The 17,567-nt window shown below is 43.1% G+C and overlaps 1 protein-coding gene across 6 annotated transcripts in view; it reads right to left on the reverse strand.

The window, feature by feature from the left end:
• The window catches only part of KCNIP1 (potassium voltage-gated channel interacting protein 1), a 338,371-nt gene that overhangs the window by 152,363 nt on the left and 168,441 nt on the right, over positions 1 to 17,567 (reverse strand). The gene's annotated exons all lie outside the window — the stretch shown is intronic.

Below are 17,567 nucleotides of genomic sequence, written 5' to 3' on the forward strand. Positions count from 1 at the left end.
AGCTTAGGCTGGATATTTATATTCTCAGTATCACCAGTAAATGTAACTGGTATCAGGCACAGACCTGCCTGCAGATATAAGGTTACATTCCTCCCCCAAAGCAGAAGAGAGGTTATTACCAGAAGCTCAGCATTAAAGAATTTGAATTTTTGGTGCCTCTTGCCCACAGGAGGCACTTTTCCATGTCCAGCTCCCTAACATTAAGGCTACATAAGCATGTCATTCCCAGTGAAAAAATCCTCCCCTCGTTTTGGTGCATACAGAAACTCCAGCTGCTAGGAAATACAAAACGGATTGTCTGAACACCAAGGAGTTAGAAATGTTGAGGTTTTGAGTAAGTGACTACAACCATACAAATACCTGAAAGCTGACAGTTACAAGGGGCACATAAGAGAGAGCCGGAAAAATCCCACTGCTTGATGGGGTTTGGAGGGGAGAAATGCACAGGAGAGTTTTGCGATGAAAAACAAGAGGCCAAAATGATGTGAAAACCTTTTGATCAGGTTTTCAAGGTAGAAGTTCAAGATTTCAGATTTTGGGAAATTCTTTGTAATCACTGTGATGCTGGTGAAATAAAACAATCATGGCTTGCTAAAACACTACAGGAATATTCTTACTCACTGGAACATTAATCACTGGTTGAGTATTTTGAAGAATACTCAGCAATTTTTAGCTTGCATGAATGAATGCTCCCTCCTGTGGAGGCCTGTGAGCTTACTGGGGAGAGGACAACAGGAATGCCCTGGAGAGATGCACCTTAGGCTCTGGGCATTCCTCAGCTCAAGGTGAGGAAAGAAGCTTCCCCCATGGTGCTCTGCAGCACTATGTTAATTCGTCCCAGTTCTGTCCTTCCTATTAGCCCATTGGCCCATTCCCTACCCATTTTACCCTTATATGTTCATGTTCTAGTGAGTTCTCCCTTCCCTCTCTTCCCATTGGTTTGTGTAACCCCGCCCATCCACCCTGGCATTCTCTATAGGTTCCTTCCCTATGCACCACCCCTGAGCCCTCAGACCATTGGATCCCTGATGCTCCCTCCGCCCCCTCTTTCCTGTATTTATACCCTAGACACTTCTTTGTCTTTGGCCCCTGGACTCCTTCAGTGTTGTCTGAAGTAAGGCACACTGGTCCTCCATGCCTGGACCCTCCTGTGTCTTCACTGCCAAGCTGCTGGATGTGTGTGTGTCTGTGTGGGTGTGTCTGTCTGTGTCTGTGTGTCTGTCTGCCTGTCTGTCTGTGTGTGCTACCTGTTGCCACTAGACGCTCTTGGGGAAGGTTGTGTCCATCACCACTGTGGACCACAACACCCTCCCCCGCAATTTTGCAATGAAGACTGCTTTACTGTTACCTCTCCACTGATGCAGCCTAAGATTCCAGAGCCCCCTGCAACAGAACAGACATTTACAGATAATTAAATGACCTCAATTGCAGTAAACACTGTAAAGCAAACACTCATGGTGTAAAAATTTCTCCTGTGAATGCTTAGGAATAAACAACTGATTTCACTGAAATCAGAACTGATTCACAAGATAACATGAAAACATAAAAAAAGGGGGCCTCAATCTGAAATCAATAATTTCAGCAGCTCTCTTTCACAACCATTTGGCATGGAATATTTAAGGAAATAGCAACTATAATGAAAAATATTCAGAGAAGCACAAGAAAAAACAACAACTAAGTGGTATGAGTTATTCTAGGTTTTGAAGGCATTTTTGTTTCCACAAAATGAAAACACTGTTTATCCACTGCAAAAAACATGATAGCAATGTTTGTGCCTCCAAACTAATGGTGAGAAGCTCCCTGGAAAACACAGCCTGCAGTGACTGGATGGGATGAGCCTGGGAGCTGAGCACACCTGCTGCAGCTCACAGGGATTCTAGTGCTGAAGCCTCTGGGCTCTGCCTTGTTTGCTGGTTATATTAGTTGGTCTAATAAAACATGAGACTCCTCCAGTCAAACCTTGTCCACTTGGACCATCTTAGGTAATGGCACTAGGAGCTGCTTTATTACTATTGGTGTTCTGATTGTCCAGGATGCTCTCTAGTTTTAAAGTGAGTAATAACGGGTTTATTTAGCCTATAGATTGCTGTCTAGAACAGAAGTCAAATTTGTCCAGTGTGTACAGCTGTCGCTGTACAGCAAAAGACAGTGTTTTATTGGCTGGATTTGCTGTCCCTCCCCTTCCGCATGTACCAGGTTGGTAACAGTGGTGGGCAACTCTAAGTGAGCCAGAAGGGCAGCGACTGGGTTCACTCAGGGCAGGAAGAAAAAAATCTCATTAAGTCATATAAAAAGAACCTCAAGTCTTGCAAAAGCCTGCATTCCTCAAGGGAATGTATTGATACATGAACAAAGGTCAGTGAGGCACAGCGCATCAGGCAGTGCCCTCCTCTCAGAACACAGAAAACAGATGGATCCTTTTGAATTATCACATTAAACATCACCTGGAGAAAACAGACTTCAGTCAGAGCCTTTAAGCTACCACGGCCTCATGAGCTACCATCAATCTTTACTGCTCATTAACTAAATTTGCTGTTTAGGTGATGGTGTGCTGTGTGAGCCTGTGTGCGACACAATCCTGTTTCATACATTCCTTAAAGCCACAGGAACTTCACCATAAAAACACTGTGGCTGCCCTACTTTTGACACTGATGTTAAGGGACTGAATGGGGGATGAAGAAAAGGAGCAAAGGAATGGATGAAAGTAAAGAAAGGTGATTCTGCCTGCAAACTGGCATCAAAGGAACATTTGACACTGTCAGCTCTGTTGGCTTTCCCTTATTGACAAAAGAACCACCTTGCCCTGAATCATTCATTAACCCTCAAAAAGCAAAGGAAGTCTCTGCTTTAACAAAATCATTAAACAGGACAAAATTGAATGGCACTTGTCAGAAAGGAGAAGTTTCAGGCAGACTGGCTGGTAGGCAGCATTTCAGCCTTTCACAGCGGGTCTTCCCAACAGATTCACATCAATGAAAAGCATCTGAAGACCTGATCCCAGGATCTGGGGGAGCCACACACACTATCAAGTATGCAATACTGTATGTTCCAATAACTATGAGGCAAAGGCACAGTGATGCTGAAAGCATCAATAGGGTAGGAAAGAAGGACCAAAATTCTATGGATGATAATTAATACTTACATTTGAAACCTTTTCCAGAGGCAGCACAGACATATTTGGGAGCTGAACCATCTACTTGCACAATGCAAAAATAGGTGATGAAAGTGTCTTTCAACTTGTCAAGAATACATGTTTCTGTCAATGAAATAAGAACTTTGTGGAACATTCCCTCTTCTATAGCTCCTCATAGCTACAGGCTAAACACAAGATTACCAGTTTTCAGAACAGAAGATGGGGATTCTTCTTTGCTTTTCTTTGCTTTCTATGCAAGACAGACATGTTCTTAGAAGAAAAAATATATTCAGAAACATTTCCCAAATATTTCTTGTTTTAATCTTGTCTAGGAAAAGAGTCAACTATTTCCAATCCTCTGTAGCAAATATCAGAGGTGAAGCCTTCTAAACAGCCCTGTCTTCTGTCAGAAGTGTATGAGCCAAAGAAGAGAAAGCACAATGTAAGTACTCTGTAGGTATTTGTCCTGTCCCAGCCTGGGATTCCATTAAATGTATTTCTACTTAAGCAGTCTTTTTTTGTTTTTCTTTAATGAACATGGCATGCTGAAATGAACTTGGTGCTGCATAAAATGATGTAGCTCAAAGTGAAATTGGAAGATTGTCTTAAAGGCCTATAAATGTTAATACTATATTTTTCACTGAACTTTCTTTGATAAACGTCTCTATAAATATTCCAGGCATGATTTTTATTATATCCACATTTCCCCACTCAATTGCTAGATTTCATTTCACCATGAATAAATAACTATCCAGGGATTTTTGGCAGCTTAGTGTTGTTCTAACACACTGGTCTTGCAATTAGCTCCTAATGTTGTTTTGAAGCCATATTCTTCTTCATGTGTCCTGAAGTCCCCAGATATCTTCTATTATATTAAGGCTAGGGCACATTCCTATCCAAATAGTATTAAACTGCAAAAAAAATGATGCCTAGATATTTTCCAGACATGTCTTTGAAAAGGAGAAGTTTTGTTTAAAATATTTTACATCTGTTATCCCAGAGGTATTACCACCATTTCTAATTGGCCCAGCCTTGGCCAGCAGCATGTCCATCTTTGGAGCTGCCAGAGATTGGCTCTGCAACACTGGAGATAGCTTTCAGCAGTTTCTCACAGAAGCCACTCCTGTAGCCCCTTGCTACCAAAACTTGGCCATGCAAGCCCAATAGAGGTAGGAGTAAGGAAAAGCATTATATCAGTTAAATATGGTTTACAGCTTTATTTGGGGTTTTCCTTAAAAACAGCCAGTAGTAAACCTGCATGAATAGATTCACTTCATAGGAAAAACAACTCCAGCATCCCTTGGGGTAGTTGCTGGACAAACCCACTGAGTCAGCAGCCAGACTGGCACAGTCACTGCTGTTTGCTATGCTGACACCCAACAGAGGCTGTCTAGCTGCTATCCATGCTTTTGGGCCTTGCCTGGAACCACTGTAAAGTTGTTAGACCACTTTAATTTGTAAACCTATTGACAAGCATTTAATGTTAATGAAATATTAGTGATGAGTAATTCTGGCAGATGAAACACAGTTAGTTCACTGTGCATCTAATTTATTTAGTACTAAATGTTTGCCCTAATTTCCTTTACACATGGGAAAGTCAGATCTAGAAAAAAACCTTGCATATCAAATAGGGCAATTCTTTGAAAAGTCAATCAAATTTCTGTTTAAATGCTTGTATTTGAGTTTCCCAAAAACCCCTCTTTGTAGGTGTATATCCTGCCATGATGGAAGTGGAAGGCTCCTAGTGTCCACTTACTCATAAAACTTATGAAGGAGATTGGAGCTATCTCCCAAACCATCTTAACAAATGCAGTCCCAGTGAGCAACTGAAAGAGATCCTACACAGCACCACAGGTATGGGAAGGTTCTGGCTGTGCCAGTGCATCAGGAGTAGCCCAGTTTTATCCTCTCTGGGTACTGAATTCTGAGCATCTGCAATATTCAGCAGTGTGAATATCCTGCCTGCCAGAACATCCTACATGGCCAGCTATTTATTATGATGCACACAGTGTAGTTGTGGTAACCACTGGAAAAAAACAGACAACCTCTGTGCCAACAGGGAGACAGATAATGTCCTATGCAGCAGTGTCATGCCCTGTGCATAGGCCAGTGATGCCAGAGCTGCGCTGCTCACCCCCCTATTCCTCAGCATGACTCCACTGTGGTGGCAGCTCCTGGCACAAACAAATTAGGGAAAAAAGTCTGATACAACGTCTGCCAGCTGCCTTTCTCAAAGAAATTGGACAGCATTAATATTGACTCTCTTCCTAAGAAAAACACAGCCATAACACTATCCCATATTCCTGTGTTGCCCAATACTGTCCTATCCTTCTACTGTCAAGTGTAATCCTGAGCTCAAAAGACTTTGAAATTGCATTCGTTTCTGAACAACTGAGTAAATCCAGAAAAAATAGATAGTGAAGAACCTGCCCTACTGCAGAGCCCTGCTCAAATGCCTGAGAAGTGTTTTCTGATTTGTCATACCTGTACCTGAGCATGCCAAGCCTCGTGGGGTGGCCAGTGGTGAGGAAGCAGAAGGTTGCAGCCAGTGCGTGAGCTCCTCTGATACCTCAGTGCTGCTCAGGGGCTTTTACAATGCCTGTAGGACATGACTCCATGGTGAGACTTGGGCACATGTCCCTTCAAAGCTTCACCTGGTTAAAGCAAAAAGCTGTGCTCTGGGAAGCAGGAAGGCAGTCCAATTGTTGTAATTGCAAGCTGGCAATTTATTCACCAACAAGTCCCTAAAGGACAATCTATTAATACATAATGTGCCAGCCAGGAGCTCAACTCATCCTGTGTAACACAGGGCGATATAAAGCACTGAGATTCCCATCAGAGAAGCTGGTTTGGAGGGCTCAGCACCACTAACAAGTGAGCTCAGTGCAGAACAAGCCAGTGAGTCCAGCTTCTGCCATAACACCATGGAGTTCCTGACAGCCCTAGTGAGGCAAACAGTGCCAGCCCTGGAACACCAGGACTTGCACCAGCATCAGCACTACAGCTTCTCAGGGAACAAAGCACAGGGCAGATAACTTTTTTTAGCATTGTGGGGATGGGATTTGGCTACCCCCGCTCACAATCAGCAGTGGGGTTTTTTCCCCTCCCTTTTCCCCTTCTCTTCTATTTTAATTAGGGGAGTATTTAATGGAGTCAGAATAGCTAGAAGACTTATAGGAGAGATGGACAGCAGGACAAAATATCTGTTCACCATTAAGAGTGGGAAATAAAAATAACACAGAATGAAACAATTTGTTTCTTTTTCCTCATGATGGCCCAGTGGCAGGCAAAGGTTCTGAGGTACATGCTGTCCTAGCCACTGCAGGGATGGAGCAAGCACGCAGGCATGTGGCTGATTTCCAGAAGTGTTTTTGCATTATTAGTGAAACTTTAAACTCAAACAGCAGTTAAAATTACATCAAAGCAATAAACTTCAATAACTCTGCCAAAAGAGATACCAATGTTAGGTGGGACTGAGCAGAATTCCCTGTGCTGAGCATGCTTACAGGCTGGAAAAGAATCTTTCATTATTTCACTGTTTCTCTTGTTGAATAGATGTACAGAAAACAGTGACAGTGTGCAGAAATCAGATTTGTTCATCTCTGAGTTTCCTTTCATATTCTTCTAAATGCAAATACCTGAGTTAGCACCTTTTCTATATGTCTTGTCTGTGAAATGAAAACAAGGCTTTCTGCAGGTTTTCCCTGTTGATCCTTTTGCTTCCCCTTCTCTTGAGAATGTTTTTGAATGGAAGGTAACAAGATGCTGCAGAAAAAGCAGTTACAGCCATTCATTCTGTGCAGGCAAATAAACAGAGTATAACCAAAGAGAAAGAAAGAAAATAAAGAGAGAAAACCCACTGTACTTGCATTCCTCTCATGTGTAATCCCCCAGCGAACTACAATGGTCATCTGGTACCACTGTGACAATACTTTGCCTTTATGGTTGACTGATAAATTATCAGATTTATCTGATGTCTAGCAACTATCAGTTAGCACTTTGATATTGGATTTAATTGATAATGTCTTAATTACTCTGTTGTTTTCTTCCAGACAACGTGTCTCCAGAGATCTGAGTTAGAACAAATAATCCCAGATAGAACAAATAATATCCTTTATCTCTTATCTTGCTATATACTGTGGGAATCCAGGGCTTCCCTCTGGCTGTCCTGGAAGGCCTGGGACCCTGGCAGGGGGTCAGGAACCCCCCTGTACAGAGCCCCGAGAGACACTGCCTGTGATCTCTGTCCATGGAAAAGAGTTTTCAATCTTACAGGATTAATTACGAGCTCTGAGTGTTCAATATAAGTAATAATTAAGTGTGGCACGAGTGCAAAAGCAAAATTTTAGGATTCTAGATTAGGGGTCCAAAGGGGACAAGATGGAGGAATTGGGTGTGTCTTGTCCTTTTTCTCCTTCTTCATGCCCTCCATGTTTCACTGCAGTGTTGGCATTTTTCTGTTGGCTTAGGTTGGGGACACACTGTTCAATGTAGATGATAGATATTGGCACGTTATTGTAAATCCAGCACAGGTAGTTTCTGGTATTTAATGTTTGTAACATCCCACTGAGGGCAGAGCCCCACACGCTGCCCTGCAGGACAGACCTGCGTCAGGGCAGCAGAACATGTTATAGATAAACAAGAATAAACAACCTTGAAAACCAGCACAGACAAATTATGGCTTATTCTTTGGCAATGGAGCAGAAAGACAGAGACTTTCTACAATCTTGGAATCATCAATACCACAGTTTCCGACAATATACCACATGTATGTGGGGATGGATGTTTTAGCAACACGTTTATGTTCAGATTGTTACAAATACACCCTGTGTCTGGGACAGACTGAAGTACATGACTGATGGCCCTGTTCTTTAAAATATGATCAACTTTGTGAAATCCATTAATGAAAGCTACTGTGGCAGAAAAAACAAGGGAGGCTTTTCTTAAAGTGGGTTGTGCACTGCCACTTCATTCTGGTTATGTTCTACTGCTAGTGGAGCAGAGTACCTGTTACAGCTCATCCCTGTGCCATGACAACTTCAGAGTCACACTCAGAAAATTAACAATGAAGCACTAAGGACAAACCCAGAAGAAACAAGATGACATATGCCATGAAAATATAAATCACACAGACACTTAGCTACATCATGGATTAAATCTTTGAAATGAACTTATTTAGGAAGCATTTATAGGGGCAGGAGCAGTCTGTTAGAACTGCTGGCTGACACTGCCTGCTGCAACATCCTCTCCTCACTATTCTAAGATAAAACTTTATAGAATGGGAAAAAATTTTCAGCATAATGATTCTTTTTTCTTTTTGGAAATATGGCCATAGAACTCAGTTGGTTTAGTAGGTGAAACTACAGAAAATCACCTGGTGGTTTGTTTTTTTTTTTTTAATTTTGTTTTTGTTTTATTACAATAACTGGACAATTTACTTAGTTGCTGAACCTAGGCTTTCCTTTCCCTTGGCTACTGATGTATTTCTCTCTGCTAGACCTGCATTCTCAGGATTTACAACCAGTATGCAGGTTCATTTTGTACAGAAACCTTTCACCCTAGCATCTTTGCGTTTTGAGTGCTTAACTTGGCTGCATTTGTACTCTGCTGATGGGAAGGGCCTGCCTGCATAGGATGGAAGATCAGGAAAGCCACTATCTCTGCTAGGACCAGAGGCAGGTAAAGGGAAGTGTAAGCCACACGCTTATTTAGGTAATAGTGCTGGAGCACAGCTCACAATGATAAAGGAAGAGCACTTCCCCACTAAAACCAATTATAAGGGAAGGCTGAAAGATTGTTGAGTCAGGCCCTTAGAGCACAAACACAGACTGCTCCTTACTTCAGATAAACTGCATCTAGTCTGTCAAGATCAAGTATCACATGTGAAACAAAGATTTTTGGAGTTCACTTAAGTTAACAAAATGAATTAAGCATTTATATTCTAGCTTGTAGAGTTATGTGTCAAATTTTAATCTTTTACTTAAGAAACCTCTGTCATGGTACAAAGGGCATAAGAAAATGCAAATTTCTGAAGCTTCTGGCATAAAAAACAATACTAGAAAGGACCGAAAATGCAAAGAACCCAGATAAAGAGCCTCTTCTGTCCCCAAGCCTATCGAGACTGACAGATGTACTCACATAAGCACCAAAAGACCAAAAGCACACGTGCAAAACAGAAAAGTTCAAAAGTTCAACCATGAAGAAGACCACAATCTACAGCCTCAAGGGACCACCAGAGACCCCTGCAGGACCACCACGGCAAACCACGCATGCCTAGAAGGGCGTGGACCTATTTAGCATGAGAGGCGAGGACAGGGGTTGAATATGAATAAAAAAGTCGTGTAATGTATTGCATATTGAAATGAACAGGGTGTATGCCTTTATTGATGTTCAGCTCTTTATTAAAAAGATCAGCTGGGCTGGGGGCTCAACATGGTGCTTGCCCCCGCTGTTGTAGCTTTTTCCTGGTAGCCGAAGGGGGAGAAGGCGTGCAGAGTCTGTCCCAGAAGTCTTCGTGGCACACTGGTAGCTGGAGGTGAAGAGGTGTGCAGTCTGTATCTGAAGTCCCGATCAGCAGACTGCCCTCTCTCCTTTCCTCCTGGCACACTGGTAGCTGAAGGGTGAGGAGATGAGCCAGGGTCTGTTGCCAAAGTCTAGCAGCAGCTGTCCCCTCTCCTTCCCTCCTGGTAAAACCAGGAAGAGCTGCCTCTTTGTTCCTGCTTCCAACAGCCTATTCTAGTCCAGTCCTCTGTAGGCTATGGTGACAGGTCAGACATAGACTAGGGATGTGATTCCCTTTTCCCCAAGCCCCTCCTCTGTACCCAGCCCTCCATTTAGGGGTGTTTTCATCCCCAAAACCCCCTCCCATGATTCCATTGGTCCCTCTACTTTGCATCCCAGTCTTAGAATGGCAGTTTTGGTGGCGGGTGTAGGTGATTCCCAGGAGCAATTAGCTAATTAACATTTCAATATCAGTACTTAGCTCAAGCCAGCAGTGTCCCAGTATTACCATGGGAACCAGCAAGGCTGTTTTGTTCATAACACATATGGAACAGCTTTGTGAATAAAGGTTTGGATCAGACTGAAGCTCAGGGCACGAGTTTTTGGAGAGATATCTCACTTGTGTCGGGCACCGACAATACATACCTACTTCATAACTACCCCAGGTTGTGGAGTCTATTTATTTCGCATACTGCTTCAGTTGGTGACCACGAAGGGATGACTCTGTGTTACAGAATTTTTGAGTGACAGAGAGCATGATTTATGTCTGGAGTGAGACTTGAGCTACCCAGTCAGACTAGGCCCTGATAAGCGGCCTTGATGGGGCCTCGAAGCCTTTGATGCAGTGAGAATTCAGTTGTGGCGCAGTCAGAAATTATGTTAAGGTAACTACAAAGTGATCAGCTGTCCGAGCATGAATTAGAGTAGAGCTGCAGTGTGAAAAGTTTGGCCACCTTAAGGAAAAGGTAAACAATGTTAGCTTGCCAATCAGAGTGCCTTTGTTTCTGTAAACTATGTAGAAGCTTATATAAAATACCATCTTATCTCGAATAAAAGGAGAACGTTTGATTAACCACATTGGTTCAGATATGCGTTTATCCTGTCCAGCTTCCCATTTTTCTGAGATTCCCTGGCTTTTACTCTGCTCACCCGCAGGTCCAATTGAGAGCAGTTGCCCTCAGGCGCTGCGGGGCTTTTTCCCAGAGAGACTCTGTGCCTCGGCTGTACAACTGCAGGGAGCAGACCATGGCCCATCGGCAGCGGATGGAAGCAGTATGTAATAATTTATTTTCTTAAGGTTGACACTGATAACTCGCTTGAAGATGTTTTTTGTGCGCAGTTTTGCTCTGAGGCTTGCAAGCAGACCGCCTGCTGGGGTTGAGACCAGCGGCGGGACAACCGATAGCGTGGCTCGAGGAAGGAAGAAATCGCGATTTCAGTGTGGTGTGTCCCAGTTTCAGTGTGGTGTGTCTGTTACATCCAGAGGTACATGCTTGTGTACGTGTGTGTGTGCCTGTGTGAGAGAAATGGTGAAGCGCGGTGCGGCCTCGCTGGGAAGCACGGGCACGAGGCAGCTCTCAGTCGGCAGTGCCTGATGCAGCAGACGGGTGCATTGGCCTGGCAGGGCAGGCACTGCGCACGCGCGGCACGGGCTGTCTCCGGCAGCAGGGGGAGCGCAGCACAGGGCTTAAGTCGGGGCTTGCAAAGGTGCTCTGGGCACTGATAGCCTGCTGATAGCCCAGCGGGCGTGCAGGCACAAGCCACGGTTTGTGGAGTTGCTTTGAACACCGCTAGCTGACAAGTGCAGCTAGTAGGGGCGTGGTACAAGTTAGGACTTGCAAGCACCTCTTACAAGCATCACTGGTTGATAAGGGGCAAAGACCAGCTAAAAGTAGCCAGCAAAGTCGGCTGGGCTAGGAGTTAACTGTTTGTTGTGTGATAACACTGCCCTTTAGTGTTAGAAGCTGTCACTGGGAGATCCTTTGCATTACAGGATTTGCTGCTAGCTTCGTGTTACAAGTGAGAGGCGAACTTCAAGCCCGGGCTGAAAGAGCCCAGACTCCAAGACAGGCTCTACACAGGTGGTTTCAGCTTGGACCAAGTCAGTTTCTTCATCCATCAGGGGACTGGGTAGTCATAGAACGGGAGGACGGAGGGAAAGACAGAGTGTTCTTGGGAGAGATATACCAAAGTTCAACAAGTTGCTATCTAGCCTTTGACTGGGAACAACCACCAGTCGAGCGGGCACTTAGGAATCCCTTGAGGTGGGGTCTGGGGGGGTAATCCCCTGTTTTGTGTACCGATTGACAACCTTTAGCTGAAGCCAGACTAGCACACAGCTTGAGTTCTCCTCCGATGCTTGAAGTGTTAGAGGAGGGGGTATTGTATTTCATATAGGAGGAGATCGATGTATTGTGTGTGTACCCCTGAATTACCAAGATACTATAACCCAGGGGTTGAACGAGCAAGGTGCGAAATAGTGAATTTAATCTGGGGAAAAGACACCTAGTCCCTGAAATATGGGACGTGTTTGAAGAAGATTGGGAAAGGATAAAGAAGTGGGAAAGGATAAAGGAGCCTTAGTATTAAAAGGAAGAACTAAGGAATGTTTTTTCCTTTTCTTTCCTCCCCAGTGGTTTGGACTGAACTCTTAGGAGTTTGTAAATTTATGTAGGACTGGGCAAACAAGAAATCAACAACAATTACTGATTAATTAATTAATACAATAGTATTTTAATATCAAAAGTACTCTTGATTATTAATTTGGCTATTAATATTTTAATTTGGTTATTTGAATAACTATAATTTTTTATTTATATTTTTAATTTGAATATTTAAATAATTATTAAATTTCTTTGCCAAAAAAAAAAGGTTTTTTTCTTTTTTATCTGTGACTTACATTTGAACACTGAGAACTGAATAAGTTACATTTGCTCTAAAAGCCATAATGGGAACAAAACAGAGTAAGAAAGTACCCAAGGCCAGCCCACTAGGATGTGTCTTACCACACTGGAAAGAAACAGTAGGCAAAGGGGGCATGGAAAATAAAAAATTTTAATAAAATATTGATCCCGTTGGTGGCCACTCTATCACCTAGAGGAGGGGGCCAGATGGCCTCCTACAGGTACTTTTGAATATAATACCTTGTTACAACTAATGTTATTTCTAGGAATGGAGGGGAAATTGGAGGAGGTTTCTTATTGTGATATGTTCTTCTCCCTCCAAAATAACCCTGACTGGTAAAAAGACTGCAGCATCAAGGCCCACTCTGACCCCCTTGTTCTGGCTCTTGAAAAAGAAAACAGAAGGAAAATGCGAGAACTTAAACGGTGCTGCGTGGCCTGTAGCATAAGACAGAGGTGCACCAGAACAGATAAAGTTTATCGCACAGCACTAGAGGAACAAGAACGAAATCTAGGCAACCTATTCAGCCCTCACTTGGGAGGGCAGGGGGGGAGCGGCAGAGATTTGGGAGGACGGGGGGGAGGGGTAAAGACTTGGGAGGGACATCAGCACCACCTACACCGCCTCCTAGTCCACCTATCCCACCTGCACCCCCCATTCCATCTATTCCACCTATCCCACCTGCAACCCCCATTCCACCTATTTCACGTATTCCTCCTATCCCTCCTACTACTTCTACTCCTACTCCTCCTCCTTTGGAGAAGACACCTGCTCCAACCCCTCCAAGCAGCCCAATTGCATCCCGAACCAGAGGATAAATATTACAGGCCCCCGTACGGGAGACAGTAACACCAGACAGAGAAAAGATATTAGTTAAGGCGCCCTTCTCCACCCTTGATTTGGAAGCATGGGAAAGGGTTGTGGGAGATTACCAAAATGACCCAGTAAACACTGCTAAATGTTGACAATACATTATGAAGCAACACAATCCAGACTGGGGTGATATTCAATTGTTATTAGATGCATTCACTGAAACAGAAAAACAGTTGGTTTTAAAAACAGCAGGGGATCTGGTAGCATGCCACTTTAGACAACAACAAGTGGATCTAAGGGAACACTTTCCACTTCAAGACCCAGGCTGGAACCCAAACCAACCAGAAGAAAGATAGAGACTGAAGAAATATCAGGATTGGATTATATTTGGAGTGGAAAGAGCAATGCCTAAAACTGTAAATTGGTCAGCTTTATATGCTATTAAACAAGGACCCTCGGAATCCCCCACAGAGTTCCTAGACCGCCTGAGAAACACAATGTGATGCTATACACCACTAGACCCTGCATCTGAAGTGGGGATACAAGAATTAATTAAATTATTTTTGGGACAGTCCATGGGGGTTATTAAGCCAAACTCCAAAAAATCTGAGAAGAAGATGCACGGAACTTAGAAACTTTACTGGGGGAGTCTTGGAGGGTCTTTAGCAACAGAGAAGAGGGGTATAAACAAGGGATAAAAAATGTAATAGCAATAGTGCAGGAGAAGCAGAGAGAAAAACGTGAAAGCAGGCAGGGGCAATCCAAGCAAGGCCCTCCTTGATTAGGCAGAAATCAACGTGCAAACTGTAAGAGACAGGGCCATTAGAAGAAGGACTGTCCAGAACAGAAACAGAATGGTCAAGGGAATCAAAAGAGAGGGGTGGTTGCCCATGTGCAAGAGGATTAGGGGGGACTGGAGGAGACTACCCCAGCAGGTTGTAAATCTGAAGCTGGGGAAAATGGAGAAAGACGTAAAATTCCTAGTTGATACTGGGGCAACATACTCAGTTCTAAATACAGCCTTGATGCCCATAGGGGATGATTATGCTATAGTTAAAAGTGTGACTGGCCAAACTGAAAAGGCATTCTTTAAGTCACTAAAATATAAACTGGGAAAGCAGTGGGAGATCCATAAATTTCTATATATGCCCAATTTCCCTGAGCCACTTTTGGGCAGAGATTTGCTGGGACAGGCAACTATTATATTTAAATATGGGGAGATGACTCTGGAGGTAAATGATCAAAAGTATGTAGAAGTATTGAGTTTGATATTAACTACTAGTGAAGTCACGAAAGAAACTGAAATTGATGGACAGATAATGAATCAGGTATTCCCTGGGGTATGGGCCTCTGATGTACCAGGGAGAGCGAAAAACGATCCCCCTATACAGATCAGACTAAAAGAGGGAAAGCAACCTGTCAGGGTTAAACAGTATTCCTTCAGGAGGGAGGATAAGGAAGGGATTAGCCCAGTAATTGATAACTTTTTTGTGCCCAGGATTATTAAAAGAATGTCAGTCTGATTTTAATACCCCTATCCTACCAGTTCGCAAACCTGATGGGTCATAACAGTTAGTACAAGATCTGTGAGCTGTGAACAAGGTAACTGAGGATCTGTATCCTGTGGTGTCCAATCCTTACACATTATTAACTTGCTTAACAGCTGAACTAACTTGGTTTACTGTTTTGGATTTAAAAGACGCCTTCTTTTGCCTTCCTATCCATGAAGCCAGCCAGAAAATTTTTGCATTTGAATGGGAAAATCCTAAAAGCAGGTGAAGAACTCAACTTACATGGACCAGACTCCCACAAGGATTCAAAAACTCACCCTCTTTGTTTGGAGAACAATTTGCAAAAGAATTAAAGACCTGGGAAGCCCTTCCAGAGGAAGGGAAGCTATTATAGTACGTAGATGACATCCTGATAGCCACATGGACAAGGGAAGAATGCATGACCTGGACAGTAAGTCTCTTGAACTTTTGGGGCTCCAAGGGTACCGGGTATCAAAGAAAAAGGCCCAAGTAGTAAAACAGAAAGTAACTTATCTGGGTTATGAAGTCAGTGCAGACAATGTACCCGGGCCAAAGCCAGAAGGAGGCAATATGACAGACCCCAAAACCTCAGACTGTAAAGGAACTACAAACTTTCCTGGGGATGATAGGGTGGTGCAGGTTATGGATCTATAACTACGGACTGTTTGTTAAGCCCTTATATGAATTAATTGCAACTGAAAACAAGGGCATCCAATAAACAAAGGAAGCTACGCAGGCTTTCAACCAACTGAAAAAAAAAAAAGCCCTCATGTCAGCTCCAGCTCTGGGATTGCCAGACATGAGTAAGCCTTTCCTTTTGTTCTCCCATGAGAAGCAAGGAATCACCTCGAGAATATTAGCACTCGGCCTGTACCGGAGAGTAGTGGCTTACTTCTCTAAGCAATTGGATGCAGCAGCTAAAGGGTGGCCTGGATGCCTCAGAGCAGTTGCAGCAGTTGTACTGAACATCCAAGAGACACGTACATTCACCCTGGGCCAGAAAATGATTCTGCTAGTGTCTCATATGGTGTCTGCAGTGCTAGATGTGAAAGGCAGGCATTGGCTTTCCCCACAATGGTTCCTGAGATTCCAAGCTATTATAGTTGAGCAAGATGATGTAGAGATACTAGTGACTAACACTGTCAATCCAGCCTCCTTCCTCAGTGGAAACCAAGGAAAACCAGTGGAACATGACTGCCTGGACACCATCGAGGCCACCTATTCCAGTTGCCCTGATTTGAAGGACACCCCTGTTGAGAATGCAGAAGTCTGGTTCACTGATGGAAGCAGTTATGTCATCAGTGGAAAACAACATGCCGGGTACGCAATTACTACCTGCAAGGAGGTAACAGAATCTGGGCCCCTGCTAACGAATACCTCTGCACAAAAGGCCAAGATAGTTGCTCTAACTCGGGCCTTAGAATTGGCAAGAGGAAAAGAAATAAACATATACATGGACTCAAAGTATGCATTTGGAGTAGTGTATGCTCACCAAGCCATTTGGAAAGAGAGAGGACTCCTGAACTCTCAAGAGAAAACCAATAAACATGCATCAGAAATACTGTGACTTCTAGAAGCAGTCCAGTCACCAGAAAAGTAGCAATCATGCACATTAAGGTACATCAGAAGATAAACTCAGAACTGGAAGAACAGAACAAGCTGGCAGATAGGGAAGCAAAAGAAGCAGCAAAATTGAAGTAATAACTTGAAGCAGCCGTGATCCCAGATGGGAAAATTTCCCTCAAAGGTAAACCAAAATACAACAAATTAGACAAAAATTGATCCATGAACAAAAAAGAAACTATAACCAAGATGGGCCACCATAGAAGGGAAATTATAGAAGGGAAGTTATACCCTTCTATTTATTGCAGTCCCCTAATAAGGGAAGAACACAAAAAAAAACCAAAAAAAAACCCCACATTGAGAAATTGATGCCCTGTATAAATGTCTAAATGAAAGGACATTTATGAGCCACTATCACCCAAGTGGCTTGACAATGTGACCTTTGCCTCCAGACCAAACCCAAACATATTCCCAAACCAAAACTTAGCCAGACTAAAAAGGGTCATGGGCCAAGACAGCAATAGCAGATCAATTTCACAAAATTGCCAAGAAAAGAGGGGTGTAAGTTTTTACTGGTGCTAACAGATACCTTTTCAGGATGGCCAGACGCCTCCCCCACCAGGACTTCTAAAGCTCAAGAGGTAACTAAGGTATTAGTACAAAAAAATAATCATACCATGCTTTGAAGTCCCGGCCACAATCTCCTTAGATATGATCTCTCTAAAGAAACAACTTAGAACAACTGAAAAATATGTAGCTAGAACTCAAGGTACAGAGCTCAATACAAAACACTTGAATCCACCACAGCCATGTTTAAAAAAGCTCCAGAAGCCATTTAAATAATAACACCAAGTGATAGTGGTCTGAAACTAAAACTTACTCAGACAAAATGAATGTATCATAATGAGTAGAGATTTTTGCTGATCTGTTAAAAATCATTCCAATTTTTGTATTTACAACTTTATTAAAGTTACTAGGTGTAACTTTGTATATTCAGCACCAATTGTATCCCACCAGTTAAACACAAATCATAACTGGTGAGATGCACTGTTTAGATGATCACCAACTACAACTAAGATCATGAACACTTTATGTCACTCCATTATAGCTTTATTAATTTT

Source organism: Taeniopygia guttata, chromosome 13 (assembly GCF_048771995.1).
Source record: "Taeniopygia guttata chromosome 13, bTaeGut7.mat, whole genome shotgun sequence".
NCBI lineage: Eukaryota > Metazoa > Chordata > Aves > Passeriformes > Estrildidae > Taeniopygia > Taeniopygia guttata.